This window comes from Zingiber officinale, chromosome 8B (genome assembly GCF_018446385.1).
Source record: "Zingiber officinale cultivar Zhangliang chromosome 8B, Zo_v1.1, whole genome shotgun sequence".
Classification (NCBI taxonomy): Eukaryota; Viridiplantae; Streptophyta; class Magnoliopsida; order Zingiberales; family Zingiberaceae; genus Zingiber; species Zingiber officinale.
Window position 1 is genome coordinate 87,008,484 of NC_056001.1, and position 17,928 is coordinate 87,026,411.

At 39.3% G+C, this 17,928-nt stretch overlaps 1 non-coding gene across 1 annotated transcript; it reads left to right on the forward strand.

Annotated features, from left to right (window-relative positions):
* Positions 1-14,226: 14,226 nt before the first annotated feature.
* LOC122018222 lies at positions 14,227-14,332 on the forward strand. Its single transcript, XR_006121651.1, has one exon. It is a non-coding gene; the product is annotated as a small nucleolar RNA R71 (small nucleolar RNA).
* Positions 14,333-17,928: the final 3,596 nt, after the last annotated feature.

A 17,928-nucleotide genomic window follows, 5' to 3' on the forward strand; every position in this document is an offset into this window, starting at 1 on the left:
TGTTGGACCCCGTGGTTGTTTTGATGTGATCAACCAAGTTAGTTAGGTCCTGTTTGTTTTTCATCCCTGTGTCTAAGTGTGCAGGAGCTTAAGAGCACAGGAAGTCGAGCGGAAGACGCAATTAGCGAGAAGGACGGCACGGGAAGGGAGCCAACGGGCTCGGTGCGTCCGAAAGAGGAGAGAGCTGCGGAAGAGTACACCGGTGGGCGAGAAGAACGTGCGCGATGTTCGAGGGACATAAAGTCGGGATGGAAGACTGCCCGAGGAAAAGATCAAAAATTGGGTTTGGGTGAGCCCTATTTCGGTTGGCCGCAATCACCCAATCAATCAGAGCTTCAGAAGGAGAAAGGAAGCTAAAAGGAGCTAAAGAAGCTAGCCACAGGCGCCTCAGCTGCCTCCACTATCTTAGGCGCCTCAGACAGCTTGGAGGTGCCTCAGACCCAGTTTGAGACGCCTCCAAGGCTATTTGAGGTGCCTCAGACCCAGTAAAACTTACCGTTTGGAATCGGATAAAGTTTTATCCGGTCAAACTGTTGGAGGCACCTTGAACCCTTGTTGGAGGCACCTTGGACCTTCGAGATAGACTTTCCAGGGGCTATAAAAGGACCCCTTGACCTAGGAATTATATATTCATTCAGACAATCAACTTTGTAATCAATTCCTAGCAACTAGTGAGCGTTCTAAGTGTAAAAAGGCTTCTCCGCCTACAGTGAAGGAGACTCTGCTAGTGGAGTTGTTCAACCGCTTTTGATTAACAACCGTCTTGGTTGTAACCAAGTCAATTTCTAATCTCCCTTTCTTTTCTGTTATTTCATTATTTTTATAGTTGCTATTATTTTAAGTTGAAAGCCTTGAGGAAGGTATAATATTATTTTGCAGGCAATTCACCCCCCTCTTGTCGGTCCCGCTGCACCAATAAGTATGACCTATGTGCGTCGAATGTAAAACCGATCAAGGCAAAGTTTATCCAAGTGGAACTACCAATATTTTGTTACGTAAATCTTTTTACTGCTTATTAAGTGTGTAACATATGCATTAAATTATGATTAATGTAGAATTTAAACGACCGAGTGAAACGTTGGTATTTCATAGCTTGGTGAGTAATGATCATTGTCGTTACCCATTGTCTAAACTCCTATATAAGGAGACTGCGATCATTAGCAAAAGATGTTACACACACAAAAAGTTGAAGCTCTCCACCTATGTTTCCCCTCCTCTGTCATGCATCTCTTGCTCAACAGTAACCCATGATAGCAGTCGAGTACCGCTCAGTTCACCATAACCACTAGTGCTTGGTGTGTATCACAGATAATCATTGTATCCTGGGAAATAGACGACCCGAGAAACCCTCAAAGCACAGCCGAAGGTGGAGCGAATCTGTTTCAAGAAAACAACATCCATCACAGGCCTCAGTTCATCCTCTCTTCTCATTCGCTCAACTGTTCAGGTGCTCTGCCCAATCACTCATCCACTCTGCCTATTCGCTCAGCCACTCTGCCCATTTGCTCAGCCACTTGGCTCATTCCCTCAGCCACTTTACTCATTTGCTCATCCACTCTTCTCATTCGCTCATATGCTTTTCTCATTCGCTCATCTTCTTTGCTCATTTGTTCATCTGTTCTGCTCATTCGCTCATCCGTTCTACTCATTCGCTCAGCCGCTCTGCTCACTCATCCGCACATCTACTCTACTCACTCTCTCATCCGCTTTGCTCACTCGCTCATCCACCTCTACTCACTCATCCACTCATTTGTTCATTCACTCTGCTCACTCACTCATCCACTCTTGTCATTCACTCAGCCGCTCAACCTCTCTGTCTGCCTAGCCGTATGCTCAGCTAATTGCACCCTCTACTCGCTCAACCATTGGGTAGTCTGTACTCAGCACTTGGCAGAAACCAGCCCCTGCTGGCAGCTTGAGATTATCTTTTCATGTCATCTTGACAGATAAGTTGAATTTAATTCAGTGTAATTTAAATTCAACTAATTCCCTAAATCTCCAGCAAATTGTTCAACACTAGGTAACGCTGAGTCTATTGGAAAAATGTGAATGGAAAGTGATGGAATGGATGAAGAAGACTTCATTGTGCATGAGACTTTACTCTCACTTTAGAAGTTTCAAGACTTGATGGTTGGTTTATATTGTTTCACAAGAATGTATATTATGAATAAAAACATGAGGAGAGGGTCTCTCTCATGTGTGGATGCACAAGGGGTGCATATCTAGGGCTCAAATTACATTGAACCCAGTTGACTCATGCAGAAGCACGACTTGTGTGCATCGAATGTTAGACCGGTCAAGGTAAAATTTATCTAAATGAGTGAACCAACATTTTTCCATTTGTGTTTTTGCTCCAAGTATAACATATGCAATAACGCAATGAAATATTTGACATTTCATTAGTGGGAATTAAAAAAACATTAAAGTTTATTTTTTTTTGGTCATTTCATTAGTGGTGCTCCCCTATAAACGGAAGCATGGGTAATGAGAAAAATAAGCAAGAAGAAAGATTAAAAAAATCTTTCCATCCACCTCTCTTTCCCTTCTCTGTAGCTTTTTTCTTCCACTCAATAGAACCCGGTGATAGCATTCGGGTATTTTTAAGTTCACACGACCACCAGTGCTTGGTGGAGATTACCATTTTGTCGTTGTATCCTAAAAAATGGATGACCCAGAAAAACCTTAAAGAACCACGGAGGTGGGTCGAATCTGTTTTAAGGAATCTGCGTTAAACACAGACCTCGGCTCCACAATTCCTGTACACTGTACACGGGCACTCAATTTAAAATCCCAACTGCTCAATCAACCGTTTAACCGACTCAGCTAATGTGCTTTCCTACATGATCAACTTTCTTCCCAATTCGGCTACGTGCTTCCCGACTCATCCCAGTTGCTTACCAAGTCGGCCCTCAGCAGATAGCTTGAAATTATCAGTGCAAGCCTATCAACAGATAAATCTAAATTGATTTTGTTAATTCAATATCCCCCAATCTATGACAACATATTGTCCAACAATCTTAAAATAGATTTGGTTATGTTGAGATGACCACAAAAAGTATTGAGATTCAATAAACTCATCATATTAAGGCCCCTTCCACCTTGATTAGGAATATTCGAATCAACCATGGGGTAGACCTGAGGAGTCTACTGGGTGGAACTTCAAGAGGTGGCAACAGAAGATGCTCTTCTACTTGATCATGTTCAATTTGACCCGGTTCTTGACCGAGGACTCTCCCAAGCATGCTGAGGATGATAATGTTCACACCATCAATACAATGGAGGCATGTACTCATTCTAACTTTCTTTGTTGAAACTGCATCCTCAACTACCTTTCTCACTCATTGTACATTGTGTATAGCATGAAGAGAATGACTAAGGAGCTGTGAGAGTCCTTGGACAAGAAGTACAAGAAGGAGGATGCGGGGACCAAGAAATTCATTGTGGACCAACTCTTGGATTGGAAGATGGTTGACTCCAAGATGGTGATCAGCCAAGTCCAGGAGCTTCAGGTGATCTTACATGAGATCCACTCGGAAGGTATACTTCTAAGTGAAACCTTCCAAGTGGTTGCAATCATTGAGAAGTTGCCTTCTGGCTAGAAGGACTTCAAGAATTACTTGAAGCATAAGTAGAAGGAGATGAACGTAATAGAACTTATTGTTAGACTTCAAATTGAAGAAAACAATAAGAGTTTAGAGAGAAAACTATTCGCTCAGGCTACTATGAAAGCTAACATGGTCAAGCACTGTCAAAACTCAAAATGGAAGAACCTCAAGACTTCTAAGATGGGACCCAAAGGAGGCATAAATAAAAAATTCTCTAGGAACTTAAATTGTGGCCGAGTCGGCCACAAATCTTTGGAGTATAAAAAGTCAAAGAAGAAGCAAGAGGGTAACTTGAACGAGGGGCAAGAGATGGATGACCTTTGCATTATGGTCTTTGATCTGAACTTGGTGGGTTAAAACCAGCGATAATGGTGGATCATACTGGAGCCACCAAACATATCTACTACAACGAGCAGCTGCTCCACAACTTTGAAGAAATCAAAGATGAAGAGAAAATTTTCATAGGGAACTCAGCAACCTTGGACATCATGGGCCAAGGAAAAGTGTTGCTGAAACTGACATTGGGTAAGGAGTTGACTCTCAACAATGTATTGTATATTCTAGAAATTCGAAAGAATCCAGTGATGGAGTCACTTTTGAGCAAGCATGGCTTCCACATTATTTTTGAGTTGGACAAAGTTGTTTTGTCTAAAAATGGAATACTTTTAAGAAAGGGTTAAGTAACTGATAGCCTATTTAAGGTCAGCTAAATGGAAATTACATCTAAGGTTAATAAAACTGCAAACTCTTTCATTTATATGCTTGAGTCTTCATGTTTGTGGCATGGTAGATTTGGACATGTTAACTACGATGTGTTACATAGATTAACTAACATGCAAAGCATAGCAACATTCCATCTTGACCTGAAACAGAAGTGTGAAATTTGTGTTGAAGCGAAAATGACAAGGTCATCCTTTTAACATGTGGAAAGAAGCAGCGAACCACTCAGCATAATTCACACCAATGTGTGCAATCTAAAAGGTACACCAACATGTGATGGGAATAAATAATTTATTACTTTTGTAGATGATAACACAAAATACTACTATGTGTATCTTTTCAAAAGTAAGGATGAAACTATATAAAAATTCAGTCTATATAAGAATGAGTTAGAAAATCATCTTAATAATAAGATTAAGGTATTTTGAAGTGATAAAGGTGGTGAATATTTTTCATTGTTCGCTGAGTTGTGTGCTAAACATGGAATATTAGATACAAAATAATAGCTTCTTATACTCCTTAGTAGAGTTGCTGAGCAAAAGAATTAAACTCTAAAGGAGATGATGAATGTTCTTCTATTGAATTCTGGATAGCTAGAGTTCATATGGGGGAAAGCTGTGTTTGTAGGATCGGTGTGCTAAAGGGGGGGGGGGGGTGAATAGCGCTTGTGATTTTCACATTTGTTTTAAAACTCAAGAGTAACGACAGCGAAATAAAGATAGAAAGAAAATAAACAATGCTATCAAATCTAAGTTTTATTTGGTTCGAAGCATGTGGTGACTGCTACTCCATGGCCCGTATGTGAGAGTTCTTTCGTTGGGCAATCACTAGTTAATCAGAAAGTTACAAAAGAAAATTACAATTTAGAACAAGTAACTTTTAAAATTAAGCAATATCGATGCCATAGAAATGAATCTTGAATGTAGTCTTCATCGGAGCTTCTTTCGGGCGTCGTGGAGGTATTTTTTTTAGCAGCACCTAGAAACGGAAGATGTTCAGAATGTTGTGTTTGAGGTGTTGGTCGAATCCTCCTTTTATTACCCACTCTGGGCACCTAGAACCTCCCCCGGGTGCCCCCACAGGGATGACGTGGCATGCTCTTGTTGAAACTTGATTCGACAAAGCTTATCCACCTCCAGGTGCTCGAACCACCCCCGAGCGCCTGGACCATGATGTAGCCTAACCAATTGGAGTGCGCCAGCTCACCACTTGAGGGCACCTGATCAATCCGACTCCAAGCACCCGAAGCCCTCCCGAGCACTCGAACCACTAATTTTTCTAGCCTTGTTTTCCTAAAAAAAAAGAGTTAGTCCAGGTAAGTTTTCCTATAAAAAGAGTTAGTACAGACAATAAACAATATATAAAGTATGAATTGGACAACCTCTAGACTGTCTAATCCTAACTTTGAGTTTCGCTAAAATTCTTGGTTGGACCGACACCTATTGTTCCCTCTTCGAGGAACACATCCTCACCTACTCCTCTCAAGAGAGTCTATCTTTTGCGAGACTAGTCCTTAAGATCATCTAGAATTTTGCTCACTGTCCGAGACTTCAGGACTTCATGCTGAACGTCCAATCCATGACCTACCTAGTCTTCCACCTGGTGTCTGTGACCCCCAGGATTTTCACCTAGAGTCCTCAACTCTAGGATTTTGTCTAAAGTCCTCAACCCCCCTCCCCAAGACTTTGCCCATTCCCCCAGATCAGGACTTCACTGTCTAACCGCAGCTAGGACTTTCCTTTTGCCTAACATTACTTAGGACTTTCATGCACACTCAGCTTAACTTATTAGATCAATAATAATACTTAACTTAAAACCCTTTGCCATTATCAAAACTCAAGTTCAATCATTTGGTGCTCCTTGCACCAAGAGTCTCCTCCTTTTTGATTATGACAACACAGTTCATAGTTAAGTTAAGTTCAACAGATATCAAGTAATAATAATTTAATATTTTACAAGTCAAATTTTTTCAAAAAAAGAGCTACATTTCTATGTTTTGAAATACAATTAAGAATTAAGAGTTCAAAGACTCCACCTAAAGTACAACACTTTTTGTTTTTCTTTCAAAATATTTAGCTGCATATACTTAACTAAAAATACCTTTTTAAAAACACTTATTTTTTCTTGCTTTTAAACTTTGGTTTTGGAAAAATACTTTTACCTTTTTTTAAAAAAAAGCTAAACTTTGAAAAAGTACTTTAAAAATTTTAAAAATAATTTTATTTTAAAAAAAAAAACTTAACTTTGAAGAAGTACTTTGAAAATTTAAAAAATACTTTAACTTTAAAAATATTTAACTTTGAAAATTTGAAAAAATACTTTAACTTTAAAAATTAAAATTTTGAAAAATACTTTATCTTTAAAAAAACTTTAACTTAACTCGTTTTAATTTTGAAAAAATACTTTTAACTTAATACTTTAATTTTAAAAAAAATTACTTAACTACTTTTATTCCCCCTTTGACATATATCAAAAACACTAAGTAGAGAATGTTGATGCAGGGAGCACCAAACGATCGAACCTGAGTTTTGATTGTGGAAAAGGGTTTAAAAGTTAAGTTGTTTTGTTATCTAACAAGTGTGGATGAGCTTGTAGAAAAGTCCTAAGTTCTCTTAGACAAAAGTCATAGTGGATTCTAGGTTATGGAAAATCCTAGGGGGAGGTAACTCTAGGTCATAGGGGTGGTAACCCTAGGCAAGCAAAGTCCTAGTCCAGGGGACTAGACGAAGTTTTGGTAGGTCGAGCACTTTGGGTGAAATCCTAGAGTCAGGACTCTAGGTGAAAATCATGGTGGTAGCAGACTATGTGAAAGTTTGGACGGATCATGGAGCGGGCATTCAGCATGAAGACCTGAAGTCTCGGGCACTGTGCAAAAGTCTAGTCGGTCTGGAGGATAGGTCTAACAAAAGGTAACTCTCCTAAAAGGAGTAGGTGAGGACGCATTCCCTAAAGAGGGAACAGTAAGCGTCACTCCAACCTAGAGTTTTAGTGAAATTCAAAGTCAGGACTAGATAGTCTAAAGACTGTCAAAGGCTATATTGCTTTATTATTTGTTATTTGTCTAACTGTATTTTATAAGGAAACTAACATTTTATAGGTTAAAGTTTTGGCCTTGATCGGTCGACCGAATCGGGGATCGGTAAACCCAACCTCCAAGAAATCAGAGTAGATTTTCAGCCAGCTGATCAAGTTTGACCGAAGGATTGGTCGACCGAACCTAGGGTTCAATCGACTGAAAGGTGGATTAGCTTCAGACCGGGTTGATTGGGTCAGATAAGCCACTGAGGTCAACAGGATTGGTTGACCGAATGATGGGATCGGTCAACCAAACGATGGGATTAGTTGACCGAATGATGGGATCGGTCGACCAAATGAGGACTTATTGTTACGCTCCGCAAGTGTACGGAAATGTCGCAAGTAATATAAAAGATTATCGTATCCACAGGGACTGGAATAAGCACTAGAAATGTCTCAATGCGAATTAGCTAAACAACTATCCAATCGTTTCAAAAGCAAAGTAAAGGTAAACAAATCTAATATTAGAGATCAACAAACAAGAGTTTAGTGTTTTGGGTTATGATAAAGGGAGATTCTAGGAGTTTCGGTTTCTTTGTAAGATTTCTTGAATGTAAATGGTTCACCAATTCTTATTCCTCAATTGCCAAACATGTAGAAAGTTGTCGGTTCCCTATTGCAATAGACAACCGGCTAAGGACTGAGAAATGTTTCTAAATAGGATTAATTAGACATGAACCTACGTTGTCCTTACACAGAAGCGCACCTATTACTATGCCTTCCTCGGATATCAACATAGAAGCCCACACCTTATTAATCTATAAAGATACAAGAAGCTAATCATATAATCCATCCTACTCTCTTGAATATTCCTATTTCCTCTTCAAGATTATCTCTCAAACGTCCTTACACGGGCTTGCACCTGTCACGTGGATCCCTCGGATGATCGAGTGAGAGTTTATCCTTACCAAGTCCATAAGAAATCCAAACAATCAATCAAGAATGAGAATTAAGCACAAACCACCATCAATCATTCAAGATCTAATTGATACAAGCAAGATAATGTCATTGAAACAAGAAAATAGCAAATCCATAAGAGATTACATCAATCCATCATACAAATACTCCCTTAATCCTAGAATACAAGATCTACTCCATGAATCGAGGAAGAAAACCCGAGAGAATAGAGATTACAAGCATTCCTTGAATCCCCAATCCAAGAAAACAAGAAGAGGGGAAAAGAGAAAACTTATCTACAAAGAAGCTTCGTCTTCGGATCCAATCCACGCTCCGGAGTCGAAATCGTCGAGATCTCCCTAAGAATCGCCCAGAAATCCTCCCAAGAATGGGAGGAAACCACCAAATCTTGCTTTCTCCCAAAGGGGGAGAGATCCCCTTTCAATTCATGAAGAAGGGTTTAAATAGAGGAGGGAATCGGGCGCCACACGGCCCCGTGACACGGCCGTGTGAGATTCACACGGCCATGTCCAGTTCCCTCTCTGCCAAAGCTGCACGGCCGTGTGACTCCACACGGCCAGAACCCCTCTGCTCTCTGGAAATGCTACACGGCCGTGTGGTGCACACGGCCACAGCCTGCTTGGTCTCTGGAAGTCTCACACGGCCGTGTAGATCCACACGGCCATGTAAGGCTTCTGCTCTGGTTGGCTTCAAATCTTGACACGGCCGTGCGAGGTTCACACGACCATGTCATCTTCCTCTTCTGTTGGTGCCAAACTCCACACGACCCGAGCTCCATCCCAGTGCATGGCCGTGTGAGGTACACGGCCCGGTGCTTTCTCCCTTCGTTTCCTCCAATGCATGCCCAAAGATGTAGATTCTTCACCAAATCGACTCCTGTGTACAGAAAATGCACAAAAAGCAGATCTCCGAACCAAAAGAGTAAATATGCTAAAAGGAAAGCTGGAAGTATAAAAATGCATAGATCAAGCATGCTCAAAGTATGTAAATGTGCGTAAAAACATGCATAAAAGAGTATATAATCTACGCACATCACACCCCCAGACTTAAACCTTTGCTTGTCCTCAAGCAAAATGCTGCAGTCTAAATTCATATGTTCTACAACACATTCATAAAACCCAGTGCACTTTCCTAATTCTATCAAAAAGTTTCATTAACAAGCATGATCATGGAAACAAGTAAAGTATGGTTCAAGCATAAGAATCTTGTGCGCAGTGTAAAAGTAACTCAACACCCTTCAAGTTTCAATCCATGTCCTAGTCAAGTCGTCATTAAATTTGAATTCCTAATGTTTCCAGTGAAAGACAAGTAACTAGTGATAGGCACTTACTTACCATTCACTTGGTTCATATTTCTCAACTAACCCAAGGTCTCAAAGGTGTGCTCAATCTCAAGGGAAGCTAAGCAGTCATTTCCCCAGTAACCTAACTCGGTCTCAAAGGGGTGACTTGCTAGATTCGACTCATGACAACTGTTTTTTATATCCCTTATTGTTCATTTTTTATTTTTTTTTTTATAAGTGTTTGCATTGTGCAAAACTTATTCACAAATGTACTTTTAGCACACATGTTGGGATATTTTGATTTTTCCAAATGAGCTTTAATGATTTGAGCCTCATCCAGTAACCAAAATGAAAGTTGAGAGATCACCATGGAAACCAAGTACTAAGCAAACAAGATGAATCATGAATATTTCAATGACATCAACTATTCAAGCATCAAGCACAAGTGTAGTGAAGATAAAATCCTTAAGGTTGAACCAAAACTAAAACTCATCACCATAAGATTCTTAGCTTATTAATGCTTCCCAAGATAGAAAAAAGAACTACACAAAGTTTACTAGTAGCATCATGCGAACATCATGAATCGAGACAATAATCGTGCTAACAATTCACTTGAATCCAAGAAAGCATATAAGTGAAGATTTGATGTTCTCAAAAATTTTTTTGCCATGATTATTTCAAAAACAAGCAAAATAAAGCAACAAGCAATGAAAATAAGAACCAACATGAAAAACTAATCAAAAACTAAAAACTGAAAACCAAACTAAACAATATATGACACCCCCCCAGACTTAAACTTTTCATCGTCCCTGATGAAATCAGTATGGTGGAGGAGGTGGAGGTGGACGAGGGAAAGGAGGTCTACGACGTGGTTGGCCAATAGGAAAACTAGGAAAACCTGGAATCTCACCCAAGGATCTATGATACTCATATAAAGCATCAACTTGTTGGCTAGTAAGCGTCATACTCTGCATAAAATCTCTCATCCTAGCCTGATCAGTATCATAATCCTGCACAAACTCAGCCACTTGACCTTGAAAATTCCTCGTAAACTGAAAATGATTTTGTACCTCCCTAAACTGATCATCAGATAAAGAGAAGTGCCCCTCCAACATTTTTCGTTGGGAATCTTGCTTCTCATGAAGTGATTCTAGAGACATACGAAAATCTGAAAAATCAAACCTAGAAGATCCCGTGCCATATGCAAAAGAATGCCTAGCAGGCTCCATAAAACTAGAAGGCTGCGTATGTCCAGATGACGAGGGTTCATTATGTGGCTCAGTGTCTCCAGGTATAGAAGGGTTATCCTCAAAATCTAACTCAGAAATTACCCAATTAGCCTGGTTATGAATAGTAGTTCGTTCAGGAAAAGGAAGGGGTAAAAGAGAACCACTCCTCCTAGGAAACGCGAAACAATTCTCATCCCGAACGATCATTTTCATAGCAAGACATGTATCAATGTCAATCATGTCATTACCATGAATTATTTCCAACCCATCAACATCAAGATTTAAATTACAAGCTATTCGGGTAATCAAACCACCAAAAACAATTGATCCCGATGATGCCCTAGCTGATCTCAATAAGGTTTGAACAAAATGAAAACCAGAGTCAAATTCAACCTTATAAAGCATAGCCCATAAAGCATAAAGCTCTATCTTCTTAACCACCCCATCACTCTCTCCCCTACCAAAAATAGTTTTACTCATGACTCTATGTAGATACCTAAAGATGGGGTTCTGCATATGGGAGGCCTTAGCTCTTGAAGGCTCATAAGGTTGATCTAACCCAGTTATTGCATTCCAAAAATGATTCCAATTAAACCTTGGATCAAACCTACGAGGGCTACCGGTGGTTATTCCAAAACAAGAATTAAAGTCACTAAATGCCCATAGAAATTCTTGATTCATTAATCTAAAAGAGATTTTTCCAAAATAATCATCTTCATTAGTAAAATGGACATCCAATGAACTTAAAAATTCCAAAACAAGACGAGGATATGTAGGCAAATGTGTGTACATAATATCACTCCAATCCAAAAACCCAATCATCAAATCTACATCTTCCCTAATTCCAAGCATATCAAGAACAGTTGGGTCCATATATCTAGTACACACTATCTTTCTATTGACAAGAATTGCAAATCTAGTTACTTGATCATCATTTCTAAACACAATATTGAATTCATTGTCATTACCTTCGTTGCGTGAAGTCCTTTTGCCTTTGCCCTTCACTGGTTGTTTTCCTTTGTCTCTTGATGGCTCCTTCTCTTTGTCTCCACTAGATCCACCACCTCCTTTGCGTAATCTCTTCAAAATATTGGACATCTTGATGAGTTTAGATAGGGGAAGAATTATTTAGAGTTGTGGAACTTCAAAGAACAAAACTTCAAAGAACAAAAGATCTTAGGTTAAGAGAACAAAAGTTCAAGTCTTAGAGAGGAGGAGAATCGGATCTAAAAGATCTTGAGAGATTAGAGAGGAGTTTTTAAGAAATTGGGAGAGAAAGATATGTTTTGGAGAGTTGGGGGTGTGCGGAACACGGCCAAGATCTGGCCGTGTGAGGTAGGAGGTAGACTTTAATAGTTCTCCTACACGGGCCGTGTAGATCTACACGGCCTCCCCATCTTTCCTCTCGGGATTCTTTGCACGGGCCGTGTAGATCCACACGGCCTCCCCCTCTTCCTTCTCTGGATTCCTCGCACGGCCGTGTCTGGGACACGGCCTCTCCATCTTTCCTCTCGGGATTCTTTGCACGGCCGTGTCTATGACACGGCCTATACCTTTTTCTCCTCGGGAGATCCCACACGGCCGTGTCTGGATGACACGGCCCAAACACTTCCATTCTCTGCAACCTTTGCCTGGCCGTGTATAGCACACGGCCTGACTCTGTTTTGCACCTAACCTGAAAACAAAATCAAAAGAATGCATCAAACTAAAAGAAATTACAATACAAATCAAAACTAACTAAAAAAAACCCTTGGGTTGCCTCCCAAGAAGCGCTTGTTTAAGGTCATTAGCTCGACCACCTCATTAGATTCATCTAAATCTTGCTCTTGGAGGGGTAAGATATTTTAGAACCCTCCTACCAAGGGCTCTTATTATGGAGGGAGCTTTCATCAAAGGAGCTACAAAGTAAAGTATAACTCTCTCCATCTTCGTCTTCTTGGAAATTTTTTCAGGTGGTCGAAGACGGTTCAGATTGAGCTTCCAATTATTGGCCCATGTGAAATCTGCACATCCAAAAGAAAAACAAATCTCCCAAAAGCATGTTATATAGTATAGAGCTAGAACCATATCAAGATAAGATGAATAAGTAATAAAAACTGAATCACATCCAACAAAGTCAATTATAGGTACCTCCATAAAGTTTTCCAAAAGATCACAAGAAATACTAACCTTACTTTGTTGAGAAATACCTGAAATTTCTAAACATGTAGATGTGACTTCCTCTGAATCAAATGATGGTTCTGGCTCTAGCTTAGGTGGTGATGATATCAATGATGGTGATTCTCGAGACTCTACTAGCTCTGTATAAGTCCCTACACATTGTTCCACAACATGATCAATTCTTAAAACCTCTAAGGGTTGTCTTGACAAAGGTGGTGATCCTTGAGATGCTGCTTCCACAACACAGCTCCCTACACATTCTTCCATATCATCATCATCAACACATACATCAAAAAATAAACCAACATCTATGTCCTCAATAGGAGAATCAATAACAAGAGGATCAATCACTACACTTGCAGTTTTAAGTTGATCTACCACATCACATTCATCATCTGAAAATTCGATGTCACTATAACACCTTATAAAATTTTGAGATAGATCTGAAAACTTATTTACCACTACATTATCAATAAAATCCTCATATGAAAAATCTTCATCTTCATATATATTCAAAAATCTACACTCAACCATATTAGTGTCACAGGATTTGCCGAAGTCTTTATTTTCATTGACCCCCACTAACCTTTGTGGAAAAGGAACCCTTAGTGAAGGTCCTAGGAAAGACTGAACTCCCTTTTTCCCAAATTCCCTTTGAGCTTTTGGAGGGGGTCCAACTTGCTTATCTAATGTTGGTGTGATTAATCGTTGAGGGAAGGGTACTTCTGGCCTTTGGGAACTTCCCAGAGAAATGGAACTGAGTTCTTGTGATCTTCTATTATTCTTCTCCTCAATTCTAAACATGTTGTTCTTCAGAAGTTCTTCATGATTTTTTTCACTTCTCAACCCAACATCATCACACTTTTCATTGGATCTTGACTGTGTAGGAGGGGGATCTTCTTTAAACCATTTTGAAACAATACTATCAAGCTTTGCCCCCAAATGTTTGAACTCCTCACTCTGTGACTTGTGAATTTCAACATTTTTAGGTGGTTGAATTTCATTTTGTTTGACAGGCTCTCTTACATTTATAGCTTGCACTTTTTGAATATCTGAGGGAAATTCCATCCAACTTTTGTTCGACCATTCATGGAGGTTCAATGTCACTTGATCAATTAACGAATAAGCTTCATCTACACTTTTGTCCATAAAAGAACCTCCAGCTGATGAATCCAATAAAGTCTTGTCTGAGAAAGAAATTCCCCCATAGAATATGTGCAAGATCAACCATTTTTCAAAACCATGATGAGGGCACTGTCTTTGAAGACTCTTGAATCTATCCCATGCTTCAAATAATGATTCTCCATATGCCTGAGAAAAATTTATTATGCAATTCCTCATATACACCGTTCTACTTGGAGGGAAAAAATGATTCAGAAATTGCTTCTCCAATTGTTCCCAACTTGTGATGCTTTGAGGACAGAGAGAATATAGCCAAGTCCTTGCTTTATCCTTGATACTGAAAGAAAATGCCATCAATCGAACTGCATTTGCTGATACTCCTTCACATTTCACCAAATCACAAATCTCTAAAAATGTTTCAAGATGCAGATAAGGACTTTCTGATACTTCTCCTCCAAATTTGTGACCTTGTATCATGAAAATTATCTCTGGGTCTAGTTGGAAACTTTCTACTTCAATTTGAGGTTGCACAATGGGAGATAAAAATCTTGCAGAAAAGGGTGTAGAAAAATTTCTCATGGTCCTGCTTGACATGTTAGTGCTCATGGATATTCAAGAAGAAAAAGAAAATTATCAAGAATCAAAAACAAGAAATAAAATGCAATATGAAAAGCAAGAAAGCAAATGCAGAATTTAAATTGCAAGAAAGAAAGTGCATAATGAAAACAAGAAAGAAAAGATAAAAGAGAAAAGAAAAATGTCTAGAATAATTCATATGCTAAAAATTGCATGATATGTTTACAAAAGAAAAGAGGAAAGAAACAAGATCAAAAGAGAAAACAGAGAAAAGTTAGATTAGAGTACTAGAAATCAAGAATGCAAAGTTAGAATCAGAATTAGAATTGCAACAAAAAGAATTGTCAAGAATGTTATTCAAGAAAGGAAAAACTTACGAAAACAGATTTCTAACAATTAGTTATAACTATGCAAATCAAAAGAAAAAAAAGGAAAAGTTATGTTTAGTCTAACTCAATTGATAATTCCTAATGTTATAGCGCAGTCCCCGGCAACGGCGCCAAAAACTTGTTACGCTCCGCAAGTGTACGGAAATGTCGCAAGTAATATAAAAGATTATCGTATCCACAGGGACTGGAATAAGCACTAGAAATGTCTCAATGCGAATTAGCTAAACAACTATCCAATCGTTTCAAAAGCAAAGTAAAGGTAAACAAATCTAATATTAGAGATCAACAAACAAGAGTTTAGTGTTTTGGGTTATGATAAAGGTAGATTCTAGGAGTTTCGGTTTCTTTGTAAGATTTCTTGAATGTAAATGGTTCACCAATTCTTATTCCTCAATTGCCAAACATGTAGAAAGTTGCCGGTTCCCTCTTGCAATAGACAACCGGCTAAGGACGGAGAAATGTATCTAAATAGGATTAATTAGACATGAACCTACGTTGTCCTTACACAGAAGCGCACCTATTACTATGCCTTCCTCGGATATCAACATAGAAGCCCACACCTTATTAATCTATAAAGATACAAGAAGCTAATCATATAATCCATCCTACTCTCTTGAATATTCCTATTTCCTCTTCAAGATTATCTCTCAAACGTCCTTACACGGGCTTGCACCTGTCACGTGGATCCCTCGGATGATCGAGTGAGAGTTTATCCTTACCAAGTCCATAAGAAATCCAAACAATCAATCAAGAATGAGAATTAAGCACAAACCACCATCAATCATTCAAGATATAATTGATACAAGCAAGATAATGTCATTGAAACAAGAAAATGGCAAATCCATAAGAGATTACATCAATCCATCATACAAATACTCCCTTAATCCTAGAATACAAGATCTACTCCATGAATCGAGGAAGAAAACCTGAGAGAATAGAGATTACAAGCATTCCTTGAATCCCCAATCCAAGAAAACAAGAAGAGGGGAAAAGAGAAAACTTATCTACAAAGAAGCTTCGTCTTCGGATCCAATCCACGCTCCGGAGTCGAAATCGTCGAGATCTCCCTAAGAATCGCCCAGAAATCCTCCCAAGAATGGGAGGAAACCACCAAATCTTGCTTTCTCCCAAAGGGGGAGAGATCCCCTTTCAATTCATGAAGAAGGGTTTAAATAGAGGAGGGAATCGGGCGCCACACGGCCCCGTGACACGGCCGTGTGAGATTCACACGGCCATGTCCGGCCATGTCCAGTTCCCTCTCTGCCTAACCTGCACGAACCCTTCTGCTCTCTGGAAATGATACACGGCCGTGTGGTGCACACGGCCACAGCCTGCTTGGTGTCTGGAAGTCTCACACGGCCGTGTAGATCCACACGGCCATGTAAGGCTTCTGCTCTGGTTGGCTTCAAATCTTGACACGACCGTGCGAGGTTCACACGGCCATGTCATCTTCCTCTTCTGTTGGTGCCAAACTCCACACGACCCGAGCTCCATCCCTGTGCATGGTCGTGTGAGGTCCACGGTCCGGTGCTTTCTCCCTTCGTTTCCTCCAATGCATGCCCAAAGATGTAGATTCTTCACCAAATTGACTCCTGTGTACAGAAAATGCACAAAAAGCAGATCTCCGAACCAAAAGAGTAAATATGCTAAAAGGAAAGCTGGAAGTATAAAAATGCATAGATCAAGCATGCTCAAAGTATGTAAATGTGCGTAAAAACATGCATAAAAGAGTATATAATCTACGCACATCATTTATCCAAGCAGCAGAACCTAGACTGGAAGTTGGGCCAATTCAGGCAAGATCGGTAGACCAAATAGTGGGATCAGTTGACCAATTAGCGTCGAGTCAAAGACTAATCCCGAGATCAATGGATCTAAATCCGGTCTGACTCATCTATAAAAGGAGGGTGGACCAGTAGCTTCGGAATAATAAAAAAAACAACAATTCCAAGATTAAGAATGAATAACTCATGCTCTCTCCTACACTACTCCGACAATCGACGGATGACTTGTATTTCTAGTATTGTTGGTATCTTTATTATATTGCAATTGTACTTAATATCTGTACTTATTTATGAATCTATAGTGATTGCCCAATGAAAGTGATCAATGATTCGGGGCCTTGGAGTAGGAGTCGTCACAGGCTCCAAACAAAGTAAAACTAAAAGTGGTAGCTTTGTTTTACTTGTTCTTTATTCCACTGCGTTATTATGTGTTTTCCAAAATGAGTGAAAAAGCCACGAGTGCTATTTAACCCCCCCCCCCCTCCCAATCTAGCATGCATCGATCTTATAATTGGTATCAGAGCAAGCCTACTTTGAATTAGTGAAACTACCAATCGAGTAGGGGGTTTCTTTTTGAAAAAGTAAATTATATATCATGTTTGTTTAAAAAATATTCTTATGCCTTTCGTTTTTCCTCCAAATTTCTTTTTCAAAAAAATCACTTTTATTTTTTCATCATCAGTCAAAAGTTGTGAAATACTACATTTTATAAAATTTTGTCATAATATTTTTTACATGAGTTATGTAATGGATATATGGGAAAAATTGATCGAGCTACACATAGGAACTTCCGACACCAAGGTAAGTAAGCATGATTTGATATTAAATAAACTATATAATATAAAAATATAGGAAGGTGAATCGGTAAGCCAACTCCATGCCCGTATCCAAGATCTGCCAAATGGTCCCCACGTTATGGGACACAGAATGGAGAATCGTGACGTAATCAGGTATGCACTGAATGCTTTTCCAAGAAATACTTTGTGGGCATCGATGATAGATGCTTATAAAATATCCAAGGATCTTTCAATTATTAGATTAGATGAATTATTTTCTAATTTTGACTTA